This window comes from Saccopteryx leptura, chromosome 1 (assembly GCF_036850995.1).
Source record: "Saccopteryx leptura isolate mSacLep1 chromosome 1, mSacLep1_pri_phased_curated, whole genome shotgun sequence".
In the NCBI taxonomy this organism is placed as follows: domain Eukaryota; kingdom Metazoa; phylum Chordata; class Mammalia; order Chiroptera; family Emballonuridae; genus Saccopteryx; species Saccopteryx leptura.
The window spans coordinates 204,240,316-204,254,057 of record NC_089503.1 but is presented as its reverse complement, the minus strand read 5'-3'; the positions used below and the strand labels follow the sequence as shown (position 1 = coordinate 204,254,057).

General features: G+C 39.5%; 1 protein-coding gene and 1 non-coding gene across 2 annotated transcripts in view; one reads left to right on the top strand and one right to left on the bottom strand.

Annotated features, from left to right (window-relative positions):
* SCLT1 (sodium channel and clathrin linker 1) overlaps window positions 1-13,742 on the top strand; it is a 92,809-nt gene that overhangs the window by 28,800 nt on the left and 50,267 nt on the right. The window lies entirely within an intron of this gene.
* On the bottom strand, window positions 8,217-8,292 carry TRNAF-GAA (transfer RNA phenylalanine (anticodon GAA)). Its single transcript has one exon. It is a non-coding gene; the product is annotated as a tRNA-Phe (tRNA).

The following is a 13,742-nucleotide window of genomic DNA, read 5'->3' as shown; positions in this document are numbered from 1 at the left end:
AAAACAATAATTAACAGTTTCCCAAGGATTGATTTAACATAGACCAGAGTTTCTTAGAACATTGGGCAAACAATATTAACAAATATTTCAAAAGTCATAGTAGGAAAATGCACGTTGAAGTAATGTGATACTTTTTCACACCCAGTTATCAGTGTCAAGAATATAATGGGCAATGTAATGACAAGTGCAAAAGGAGCTCAAAGAATGATGCAATTTATTAATATATACATTTTAAATGTTTTAAATAATAGTGTCTATTGATTATGGATATAGAGGGTGGGTTTTCAGTTGTATGAGAAACGGTGTTTATTCTTGTATTATTTATTCATTATTGTATTATTTTTCATACAAACAATTGTAAACCTACATTTGCCCCATCCTGTATATTCTGTTATAGATCCCATATATATTCAGAATATATCTATATAAGTTTATATAGTAAAAGAATAAAATAAAGACATTTCCAGGAATGACATACCCTAACTTGAAATTAGTGATTATCTCTGGGGAGTAAGACTATCAGTAGAAGTAGGGAAGTAGAGGCAGCTTTGGTGTCTGTCACCAAAGAAATGGACAGGTAAAACATTGTAGGTACATTTGTGGAAAGCTACACGTCACTTAGCAACATGTATTTACATGTGAAGATGTAGTTACAAGCAGCTAGATCTATAAAATAGAGTTTGTATTTAAAAAGTAAAAAGAGCCTGACCAGGCGGTGGCGCAGTGGATAGAGCGTCAAACTGGGATGCCGAGGACCCAGGTTCGAGACCCTGAGGTCGCCAGCTTGAGGCGGGCTCATCTGGCTTGAGCAAGAAGCTCACCAGCTTGGACCCAGGGTCGCTGGCTTGAGCAGGGGGTCACTCGGTCTGCTGAAGGCCCACGGTCAAGGCACATGTGGGAAAGCAATCAATGAGCAACTAAGGTGTCGCAAGGAAAAACTGATGATTGATGCTTCTCATCTCTCTCCGTTCCTGTCTGTCTGTCCCGTCTGTCCCTCTCTCTGACTCTCTCTTTGTCCCTGTAAAAAAAAAAGTAAGGAGATTTGGTCTATAGCATAGAAACATAGACGAATATGTATATATCTCAAAGGATATATCCCATCTTCAAGTGAGCCACAAGATGAAGGGGAATGAGAGAGGGATTGGGAATGCACAGGAAAAAAAATAAACAAGAACCAACATGCCCAGCTAATAGTGATACCAGGTCACTGAAAGGATAGTGTGATTGATTTACCTCTGCACTCAACGTACAGAACAGAGCGGAGGAAGAATATAAGATGCACAGTGTATGTAGTATCAATCAGGGTGTAGAGATCCTGGCAGAAAGGTAACTAAGGAAATTGGTTCCTAAAGACCTGCGATCATATGATGACAATGGAAATAGAAAATAAAAATGCATGTAAAATATTTCTGTAGACAAAAAAATGGGCAAAACTCGGTGATACTGGGATAAAGGATGAGAAGAATCATGGAATTTTGTTAAAGGTATCTTAGTGATCATCTTGCTTTAATTTCCTGCTTTGATAGAAGAAACCAAAATGAGCCAAAGGCTCAGAAGTTGTCTTGTTCAGGGTTGCACGAAAATTCATGGAAGGCCAAGTTAGAACTCCCATGTTGTAGTTGCTAATCCAGGGAGTTTCCGCTTCTCGGACAGTATTCACAACAGTGAGGATGTCAAGAATGAGCCACTTGTTAAAGAAAGAATAATGAGTGGATACATTGTTTTTGACATCTGTGTGGAAATCTTATTTAGCTTTTGGACATTCAGGCCCAAAGGTTATCAATTTAAGTTAGAGATTGATAAAGCTCGTAGTTTTTTAAAGCCTAAAAAGCCTTCAGTTTAATTGTCCATGAGCAATTTTGCCATAATATTTATCGACAGTATTTCATAGCTTAACATTAAGGAGCTCAGAGTTGTATACATAAAACTATGCTTGCTTTCTTGACACAGACTTGAAGGAACATAAGGATAAGCAGATGCTTCTTTTAGGGAAGAAGGTGTGCTTTCAAGTTTGACAGATTCTGAATGATGGGCATATTGACATTACCAGAATTGAGATTTTGAGATGCCCTATATAACCATGCTAAGAATAACTAAATCAGAAACTCTTTCAACACCAGCGTTGTTTAAGTGTGTACTTATACTGAAAACATACTAGTTTCATTTGTTGTCTGATGTTATGGTACAAAAAAATTAGAATCATGTGAATTTATAATTAAAGCGTTTCATCCTTTTCCTTCTCGGGAGTTTCTGGTGATGCGTGATCATAGCAGATGAAACTCTTTAGCCTGTTTTCTAAGAACCTTCGCGCACCTGGTTTCCCAGCCCTCCAGTTGTTTACAGACTGCTCACACTAGTTGTTTTACTATTACTCATGGAAGTTTTGATTTCTTCCTTTTTGTCTTTGATCATTATTCTGTTTGTCAGAAACTTAATAACTTTCTAGACCTGGTGAAAATTGCCTTCTCCAGGAAGACGTCTCGCATTCATTCCACCAGATTTTTACTCTTCCTGTGGCCCTACTCAGCATTTACTCATGTAAACAGATTTTATGCTATTTCCCTTTCAGTGCTGCTGTTGTCATGTCTATTTGTTTCTGGTGTATGTCCAGCTCAGTTAGGGAAATGACTCTTTTTCAAAGTCATGTCTACTCAGATTTTCCATCTTCCTGGTAAGTCTTTGACGGAAAGGATGGTCATCTGACTCTATCTTTCAGGAATAACTAATATTATCTTGGTAAAAGGATATACTATAAAGATCAACTAAAGCATTTGCATAGGGGTTTATGTTATACTGTCATCATCAGAATGTTTATTTTAAAAAAATTTAGCCATTAAGTAATGGTCCTGTTAGCAGACATAGATATTATCTCTTCATATAAAGACTCTGTAACTTGTCAACCAATTTATTTTATATTTTTGAGAACATAAACATATACAAGTGTGCTCTGAGTGTAGAAACAATCTTTAATAAGCTTATATATAATATGATAGCCTCAAATTATTTTAATTTGACACATTCGCCCCATGTATACTTCAGTGACTTCAACAATCTATAAAGATGAGACCCCATTCAGTTTTTTTAGCTCAGGATTCTCCTGGTTATCTCTGTCCAGCTGGCTCAGAGCAGCTTGAAACTCAGCAGGCTCTAGACTGAGCTTATCATCCATCCGTCATAGATCCTGAATCTTGTCATTATGTTTGTGAACGGTACTATCCAGTTCCTGCTTCAGAAAACTAAAGGAATCAAAATTCTTCTCTGTCTCAACTCTACTTTCCAAATGTTGTTCATGGCCTTCACTCGTCCATCATGGTACCGTTACTGCCTTTGATCAGTCCATCATCTCATCTGAATGCCTCAAAAGTGACTTATTCCTTCCTCGTCCTCCTTTTTCAAACTGTCATCAAAATGGTCTTTCTAAAATGAAATCTGATCATGTCACTGTCCTTCAATGGCTAGTAAATGCATAGAGGATATAATCCAAGTTACTCAGCATAACATAAAGTCTTCTATGACTTGATCGCTGGCTACTTTATAGCTCGTCACTCCTCACTTCAATTTTCTGAACTACTTTGAGTTTTCCAAGCAAGCCATGCTTGCTGTTCCCTAACTCCCTAATTCTGATCACATTGTTCTGGCTGCCTACAATGTCCTTCCCTGGAATAGAGCCTTTCAATTTTCAGTGTTCAGCTCGAATGTCACATGTCCTGAAAATCTTTTTCTGGATCTTTATGGTTTCCTTCTCCCTGGGTAGAACAGAACCCAACGTGCCTTCCTTTCTGCCTGCACCGTAGACTGTGGGTCCTCCTCTCATAGCATTGTTAGCATTGCAGTGGAAATTCTTTACAGATTAATCTCCCTTTACTGGGTTATAAGGTTTTTAGATTGCCATCTTCTAGCCTAGTGCTAAGACACAGGACAAGGGCTCAAAAAATATTTTGAGTGATTAAGTCAGTTAATTACATAATTAATTAAATGGCACTTCTTTGGAGGGGCAAAGCTAAACTAATTCATGTGAGTTTTCTCTTTGTATACTTTGTCATTGATCATGTCCCACAATTGGTTTCTTAGAATGTCATTATTTAGAAAAATTATATTTTGTATTCTTCAGGTATGCAGTAATATGTGACCACTTAGTAGTTTGATTTCCAACCCAACATACCAGAGAAAACCATTTCTAAAAGGCAAAAGATTTATAAGATTTGAAGAAAAGCCAGAGTATGAAAATCCCTTTTTAATATAATTAATGGTAGCTTTGCAAAATGAATAAAAATATTTTCTGTTTTTCCCATTATGAATCCAGGCTTTAACCTGTATTAATTTCTAAATCTGTTTTTTGTAACCAATCATCTAAAAATTGAATGCATGATAGATGCATTTAAGTATTTTTTTAACTGTATAGTGCTCTGTTTAAATATGAAATAAAATCCAGGGAATTTCTAAAATGTTATAGTGAAAGGATTTTTATTTTTTTTTAATTTATTTAGACAATTAAATTTAACAGGGTGACATTGTTCAATCAGAGTACATAGATTTAGAGAAAGCATCTCCACATCGTTTGGACAGTCGATTATGCTGTATACCCATCACCCAAAGTCAAATCATCTTCTGTCACCCTACATTTTGTTTCTCTTTAAGCCCCTCTCCTTCCCCCAACCCCCTTTCTCTTCACCCCTCCCTTCCCCCTGGTCACCACTGCACCTGTCTATGTCCATGAATCTCAACTTTGTGTCCCACCTATGTATGGAATCATACAGTTCTTAGCTTTCTCTGATTTACTTATTTCACTCAGCATAATGTTATCAAGATCCATCCATGTTGTCATAAATGATCCGATGTCATCATTTCTTATGGCTGAGTAGTATTCCATAGTATATATATACCACATCTTTTTTATCCAATCATCTATTGAAGGGCTTTTTATTGTTTCCATGTCTTGGCCACCGTGAACAAGGCTGCAATGAACATGGGGGTGCCTGAGTCTTTTTTTTTTTTTTTTTTTTTTTTTAACAGAGGCAGAGATAGACAGGGACAGACAGACAGGAACGGAGAGAGATGAGAAGCATCAATCATTAGTTTTTCGTTGCACGTTGCGACTTCTTAGTTGTTCATTGATTGCTTTCTCATATGTGCCTTGACCGCGGGCCTTCAGCAGACCAAGTAACCCCTTGCTGGAGCCAGCAACCTTGGGTCCAAGCTGGTGAGCTTTTTGCTCAAGCCAGATGAGCCCGCGCTCAAGCTGGCGACCTCGGGGTCTTGAACCTGGGTCCTTCCACATCCCAGTCCGATGCTCTATCCACTGTGCCACCACCTGGTCAGGCATGCCTGAGTCTTTACATACCAGTGTTTTCAAGTTTTGTGGGTATATACCCAGTAGAGGGATTGCTGGGTCATATGGTAGTTCTACTCTTAATTTTTTGAGGAACCACCATACTTTCCTCCATAATTGTACTATTTACAATTGTACTATTTACATTTTCACCAACAGTGAATGAGGATTCCTTTTTCTCCACAGCCTCTCCAATATTTGCTATTACCTGTCTTTTGATAATAGCTAATCTAACAGGTGTGAGGTGGTATCTCATTGTAGTTTTGATTTGCATTTATCATCTAGTTAGTGATGGTGAGCATTTTTTCCTATATCTATTGGTCATTTGTAGTGAAACGATTTTTTAAATAAGTAGTTTTATTGAAGAACATAATAGCAATTTGCTATGAATGTGATTCTTGGTATCATTCTATTATGTTTGACACAACAAAGGCTAAACTATATAAATCAGTCTGTATATTTATTGTGTTTGTTTTTAATCTTTTTTGAAAACACAATCTTTTCTTTAAAAACATTGTACATGCCAATAATTTTTATATAGTATCATATTTTCAAAAGTATATGTGCCTTTGCCAGGTACCAGTTTTATTTTAGCTGAGTTCGTTGTCAGTGGAAATGGCATTCTTTCAGAGTGGCAAGGAAAGCATTTCGGAGGACCCTGGCCTGGGAGGCCGAGGTCTAGTGGGGAGGTGTATGGAAGCAGAAATGAAGGACAGCCCCCAGATCCCCCGTCTTATCTCAGTCTGTCCCACTGTGGAAGGAGTCCGGCCTTGTCATCATCAGGCACAGTAGTAGGTCCAGAGTCCAGAAACAGTGCGCCGTTGGTGCAGTCCAGCTCAGTCTGACCCCACCAGCCGGCTCAGCCTCTGTTCCCGGCTGTACTGGCTGGCTGTGCTCAGTGCCCATCCTCCTGCTAGAGCTGGCACGGCTGCCAGGCCCGCGCTTGGGGCGGGGGTTGTAGCCTGCAGGGCTGCTAGGCCCACCTGCCTGCCTCAGAGACGGAACATGCAAATGAACACAGTACTGGGGCCAGAGGACTTTGTTAGGCTCCAATGATAAGATCTGGGGCTTGGGAAGGAACCAGGCGCCCTTTCAAACTGATCATCCCTCATGGACTTGCACTGGGACCTCCCCTTAGCCAATCCATTTCCTGGACCCTCTAGGGTTCTGTGTCCCTTATCCGATCCAATCCTTTTCCCAGGCTAGGCTCCACCCCCTTACGGTCACCATCTTATGGCCTTCTACCGGGCATGTGCCCAGCAGAGGAATTTCCCTCCTGTTCCACCCTTACCCCACAGTAATCTGGTTAATGAACAGTAACAATCCTTCCTGCCTACTTCAGGGATTAGGTCCGAGGGCCGAGGATGCCCCCGTCCCCTGGACAGTGTGTGAGGCTACAGCTTCTGACCTAATTAAGCTTAGCCAGCTTTGTTCTGTCTCTCTTTTATTAAAATCTAGCTACCTAAAAGACACATGTAGCCCCATGTTCATTGCAGCACTGTTCACAGTGGCCAAGACATGGAAACAACCAAAAAGCCCTTCAATAGAAGACTGGATAAAGAAGATGTGGCACATATACACTATGGAATACTACTCAGCCATAAGAAATGATGACATCAGATCATTTACAGCAAAATGGTGGGATCTTGATAACATTATACGGAGTGAAATAAGTAAATCAGAAAAAAACAATTACATGATTCCATACATTGGTGGAACATAAAAACGAGACTAAGAGACATGGACAAGAGTGTGGTGGTTACCAGGGGTGGGGGGAGGACACAGGAGGGAGGGAGGGAGAGAGTTAGGGGGAGGGGGAGGGGCACAGAGAAAACTAGATAGAGGGTGACGGAGGACAATCTGACTCTGGGTGAGGGGTATGCAACATAATTTAATGACAAGATAACCTAGACATGTTTTCTTTGAATATATATACCCTGATTTATTAATGTCATCCCATTAACATTAATAAAAATTTATATAAAAAAAATCTAGCTACCTACACTAACAAGATAACAGATTTTTCTCAGATGTTTCATGTTACAATTTGAATAATATTGTGTCTTCTATTATAAGAATGCTATGGAAATCGGGAATTCATAGACCACTATATTTGATTCATAGTGTCTCTTGGAGCCTGTCCCATGTGAGAAATGGTCTGAGCAGCTGTGCTTAGTCATAAGAATTGCCAGACAGTTCCTTATGTGTTGGCAGCTAGTTTTCTGAGCATAGAAAACATGTTTTAAGAAATAGGACTCTGCTGTCATTTTCCTATCTCTTCAAACTGTTTCACTTATACTTACCCCTTATTCAAATGTTTACATTATTCATTCTTGATCTTTAAGAAACAGAAAGAATATTACACTTGACTTCCACATATTGGTTAAGAGTAGGAACAAATACCTAACTTCATTGTTTAGAAGTTTGGCCTCCAATAATTGATTACTGGTTTATTTCAAAGTGTGTATTTTATTGATTTTATTTTGCAAATATTCCACATTTGTACACCTACCCTAAAAATGTGCTTCTGTGTGGTGTGAAGTATAAAGAGCATAGGCTTTGAAGTCACAGCTCTAGTTTCATTATCTTCTTTTTTTTTTTTTTTTTGTATTTTTCTGAAGTGAGAATTGGGGAGGCAGACAAACAGACTCCTGCATGCGCCCAACTGGGATCCATCCAGCATGCCCACCAGGGGGCGATGCTCTGCCCATTGGGGGCGTTGCTCCATTGTAACCGGAGCCATTCTAGTGCCTGAGGTGGAGGCAGTAGAGCCATCCTCAGTGTCTGAGACAACTTTGCTCCAATGGAGCCTTGGCTGCGGGAGGCAAAGAGAGAGAAAAAAAAGAGAGGGGGAAGGGTGGAGAAGCAGATGGGTGCTTCTCCTGTGTGCCCTGGCTGGGAATTGAACCCGGGACCTCTACATTTCAGGCCGACGCTCTACCGCTGAGCCAACCAGCCAGGGCCTTATTATCTTATTTTTTATTTTCTACTTTGCATTCTGGTTCTTGACTTTGGCAGGTTGCTCAACTGAAGGAACTTCAGTTTCCTCATCTCTGTAATGGAAATAAATTACCTTTGTGTTGTTGCAGTATTCTGTAACTATTGTCTTTGCTCTCCTCTAGTCTCCTTTAACATACAACCTATCCAAGTAGATAGGCATGTATAATATTTAGAAAGCAGATACTAGTAAGTTTTGGAGTTGGTGTAATGTCACAAATAGGCAGTAGATATTTTTCCTTCTTGTGCTGGAGGATCAGCATTACCTGCGTTGTTGATGCTGCATCTTCTCAAACCAGATGAAGCATTCCTCTCTTATTCCATTCTTTCTGTTAAACTGTTGTTCCCATTTCTTGCATACTGCACAACCCCAGATCTCTTCTGTTTCTTCTCATTTTAAAAAAAATCTTAGTCTCTCTTCTGTGGGGTTTTACCAAGACCCCAAATATATAGACCTCCTTCTGATGTTTTCTCAATTTACTATAGTTTCCTTTTTCTATTCTTTGAAATTGCTTGAAAAAGCATATTGGCTTTACTATAGTTTCCTTTTTCTATTCTTTGAAATTGCTTGGAAGGGAGCATATTGACTATAGTCTCTCTTCGGAATTTCTTTCAATTTGGTTTTGATCTTACCTCTCCATTCTTCTCCTCCAGATTACTGGTACCATTTTTGCCTTAAAACAAAATCCTCCATTCTTCTTGGTTGTTGACTCTCCTTGAATGAGGATTTTTCTGCATTTATATGACCTGACCTCTGCCTTCATTGTCTACCTTTCTGTTAGTGATACACCCCAGCTAATTATCATTTCTTTAAGTGCCTTTCTCACACTCAGTGTTTATTGTTAATTCACTCTTCCTGTAAGAACAAGCAGAAGGGGGTCAACCTGCTGGGCCTGTTTCAGGGAGGTCAGAAGTAACCTGGAGAGGCGATGGGGGCCGCCATGTCCACGGCCGGCCGTAATCGACAACTTAAGTAGTCTGCGTTGATTAAAGGCAGATTTTCTTAAGTTGACTGTATGGCTAGTAGTCGCGACCATCGTCGCTGCCAGGCAGGTGCAGATTCCTATTAGATTTGGGCAGATGGTAAAGAAACAGTAGAGCTAAAAAATGGTGAGCCATTCCTTTATTCTAGCCTCACACCCAGCAAGGTGAAAACACATAGAGCACCAAAACCCACTCATTCAGAGCTCACAAAGCTGCTGACACATCCAGGTGTTCCTAGAATCAAAGGCCCCCACCAGTCTAAGTCACCTCTGGTTCCCCATCTGCCTACCTTCTTACTCTGCAAAACTGGCTTCTCTCTCCTTCCCCTCATCTTGGCTTTTTCTTCCTTCTCCTTCTTCCTCACAAACTTTTTGGCGTGAAACCCCTCCTCCAGCAACGTTAGCATAACAATGACCCTTCCTAAGCAGGAAGGTAATTAGCAGTTTCACGTGGTTAGCGCCATTTTTAACCAAGTGAGCAAACATAAAAATCACATTTTACAAACTTATTTGCCCAAGATTGAATCATCGTCCTTTAGACCTTGGCTCAAATATCCCTTTCTTAGATGGGTCATCCCTGATGACCCAGGTCTCTTCTTTATTGTTTTCTATCCCTTGCTTCCTGGCATTCTGAAATGACCTTGTTTGTTTGTTTGCATATTTATTGTCCATCTCCCTCTACTCCCTCTACAACTTTATGAGGACAGGGGCTTTGTCTCTCATCACCAGTGCTGACAACAGTGCTTAGTTAATTTATGGAGCCGCTCAATAAAGTAAGTCTAGGGCTTCTGAAATACAGTTAAAAAAAAAAAGTGAATGAGCCACCAGCTTAAGGTGTCCAGACTGAATTCACAGTTCCTGGCATATTATAAGCATTCAATAAATATTTCTTCAAAGGATGATTTTACAGAATCTCTTAAATTCTGTCTTTGGAAAATCTATGCCACCTCTCCCAGTGGAACTGCTTACTGATTGTTGCCAGCACGCGGCTTGTAAAGCCAGAAGGCAGGGTCAGGGCCACCATCACAGCAGCCCGGCCCATGCAGGTTTGCATTGGATTCGGACAGTCGGTAAAGAAACAGCGGAGCCAAAAGCTGGTGGGCCATAGTCTTTAATCCTAGTTTGCACCCGGCGGGCAAGTAAAAATACACACTGGGCTCCAAAACCCAATCACATTCAGTGCTCACAAAGCTACTGATTTATCCGAGTTTCCTAGAATCAAAGGTTTCTAGCTCACCAGACTTATTCTCCTCAGTTCCCCATCTCCTTCCTTCTCCCAGATACAAACTCTGCACAAACTGGCATCTCACTCAGCACTCCGCCATCTTGGCTGCTTTTCCTGGCCTCCTCCACGTGGCCTCCTCCTGCTGCTGGCTCTACTCTCTCTGCTCTCTCATGCTAATCTCAGGAACCAAGAGCCAAGTCCCGTTTTGCCCCCATTTTATAGTGTAGCTTCACAACCTTTAATCCAATATACAAAGTAGGGAAGTCTCCAACCCAAAGTCACCTTCTGAGGCATGATTGGATTGCACCACCCCACATCAAAAAGGGTAGGAAAGGCTTAATCCCAAAACCAAGCCCCAGGCTACAAGGATTCCGCCTGCCTTTAGCCCACCCCAACACACATTAATATCACCTGGGCGACGGCTTCCTCGTGTTATCTTTAACAAAGTGAGCATAATACATTTTATCTGCCCAACACGGCTTTAGACGTTTCCTGCCTCTTTCTACTTTACCGTGATGTATTGGTTACAGAGAGAAAACCATCGTTCCTGCGCATTGTTTTTCGCAAATGTGAGGTTTCAATTCCTAAAGCGCAGCTCTGATCCCAAGTAGCTCCTCTTTGCCTTTAATCAATGCAGACTACTTAAGTTGTTTGTTACAGCCGGCCATGGACATGGCGGCCCCCATCACCTCTCCAGGTTACTTCTGGCCTCCCCGAAATGGGCCCTGCAGGTTGATCCCCTTCTGCTTGTTCTTACTTTGCTCCTTCTTGAAGCTTTCTCTTTATCTGTTTGTGAGAATTACTATTCCTCTGCCAATTCTTATTTTAAATACCTCCCACTTCAGTATTATTTGAACTAAATGCAAATGTGCAGCCTATCTGAATCATAACACTTCATTTTAATCTTCTGTGATGCTAAAAGTGTGGCTTTATGGCTCTCTTAAGGATTACTGCCTCTCACTTATCTTTCAGTGCTTTGTACCACTTTATAAAACACCTTGTGTGTCACAAACATCACAACTTGATAAACATTTTCAAGCATGTCCATTGCATAAGCCTACTTAATGATAAAAAATGAATATATTTTCTCCTTTATCAGTGATATCCGAAGTTATGACTGTAAACCTGTATTTGTAATCATTGTTTGCAATCTTTTTGTAAAGATAAATTTGTTGATTGTGTAGTTATTCTGTAAAATCTAAGACAGTGGCTGGATATCAGAATCACTTTTAGAGATGCTGAAAAACATTGATGACCAGACATTGTAAATGAATGAGACAAAGAGCCTATGTATATTTAGCTGGGGAAAGCTCACTGTCCTGCAAAGTAAGTATAGAGCACTTTTACTGGTATATTAGAAGATAATATTTTAACATAGACATTAGTATTTGGAACTACCTTAGATTGTGTATAATTTTGAATACGTTTTTAAAGATTCAAGAGCCTCTGTTTTAAAGTTGTGACAGCTTAGATATGGATTGTTAACATCCACTGCTTTTAGAGTTTCCTGGTAGGCTTGTCTTTTGAATAAGTTTAATCATTAAATGGCCACTAATGATTGAAAGAATAAAAAATAATAAAATAAAATTTTTCACAGTTTTGCTGTTTACAGTTAGTTTCCTGTAGCATAAATGATCTTAGAATTTCAGAACTTTGTCTAAAATTATGTTTGGGGATTCTTTAAAGTTTGGGAGCATAAATGACTGGTTTTACTACAGTACTGGATAATTACAGAGGTGCTTATTACAGTACCAAGGAACACAATTTTCTTTTATATTAAAGAAAAAATTGAAAATCAAATTAGTGAAACTGCATCTTATTTTTCTTGGAATCTTTTCATTGTATGAAGAATTATTATAAACATTCCTAGGATTTCCTTGATGTAAGACTGCCAAAGAAACAGATAAAAAATATAAAGTAGACTCAATGTATTTCGTGTTAAATCTCAGAAGGATGTAATGATATTGAAGTGTTTGCATTTCTGTCCAAATTAATACCGTAATTTAAAGTACTATATCCTGTCTTTTATGTTATATTGGTTATACTTTGCTTAACTGAGCAAAGCTTTGTTTTTGACAGATAGTGAGAAATCACATTAAAGGAAAATATCAGAAATTTTAAACTGTTGAACAAGAAAGCATGCCTGAAAATGAAATATGTGCTTTTTGAAACATACCTTTGGGGCAGAAATGAAATATATGGGTAGGGGGGATATCAGGATTATTTAATTAGTTATTCTTGTTTATTTTTTATCAAATTTGTTTTTCTAAAATGAAAACTATTTTAGACCTTGATATAATATGTACACAAACAGACATATACCTAAAATATTTGCATGTAAAATAGTATAAACATGTAGTTATTGAAGTCCCTTCATAAAGTTAGGATTATTTTTGTTGGTCCCTTTAGAGAGTAATATTTGAAAGGACTCACAAGACCCCACAGAGCCTACTCACATAAGGCTTTCAGTTAAATGCAGAGGATATTGTGCAGCAAGTCAGAGCTCAGGGCGAGCACAGGGGGCTGGTGACATCCAAGCACAGTGCTCCATCCAGGGTCTTTCTTCACACACAGACCTGCTTTGTCTCCAGATTGAACCACCAACACGTGTGCAGTGAATCTTGGCTTCAGGAAAGCTCAAAGCGGAAGTTCCCCCCGGGGTCTTTTTTTGCCCCTCTGGTCACATTGTCCAAACCAGCTGTCTAACCAGATACACCAGGTGAAAACCATCAGTAAACAAATCCTGGTTGCGGGTTACCAGAGGAGATTCAGACTTAAGCAGCACATCATAAATCCTACTTGTCATTCCTTGGCCAGAAATCAAGGCCAGATGTACAGGCCCTCAAACTTTCTTTATCCAACTGTAAAGCAAACTATAGATACCACACAGTTCCTGGCAATTTAAAATCCAATAACGGGCAAGATTATGATGATAGCTTACTCATGTAAAAAAACTACAGTGAAGTTTAGAAAGTGCTTTAATATGAATTAACTTACTTGAATTTTATGATAATTCGGTGTGCTATGCAGGAAAAATTTGTTTCTGTATCTGTTTTACAGCTGCATTTCTGACACTCAGAGAGGTGAAGTGATGGACCCAGTTCACATGCTGTTATGGTGGTGGAGCCAGGTCTAAAAGACCAAGCTTACAGCTTTTATTCTAGAATAGTTTTCAGTGTTTCATGCCAGAATATATAAACAACTATTG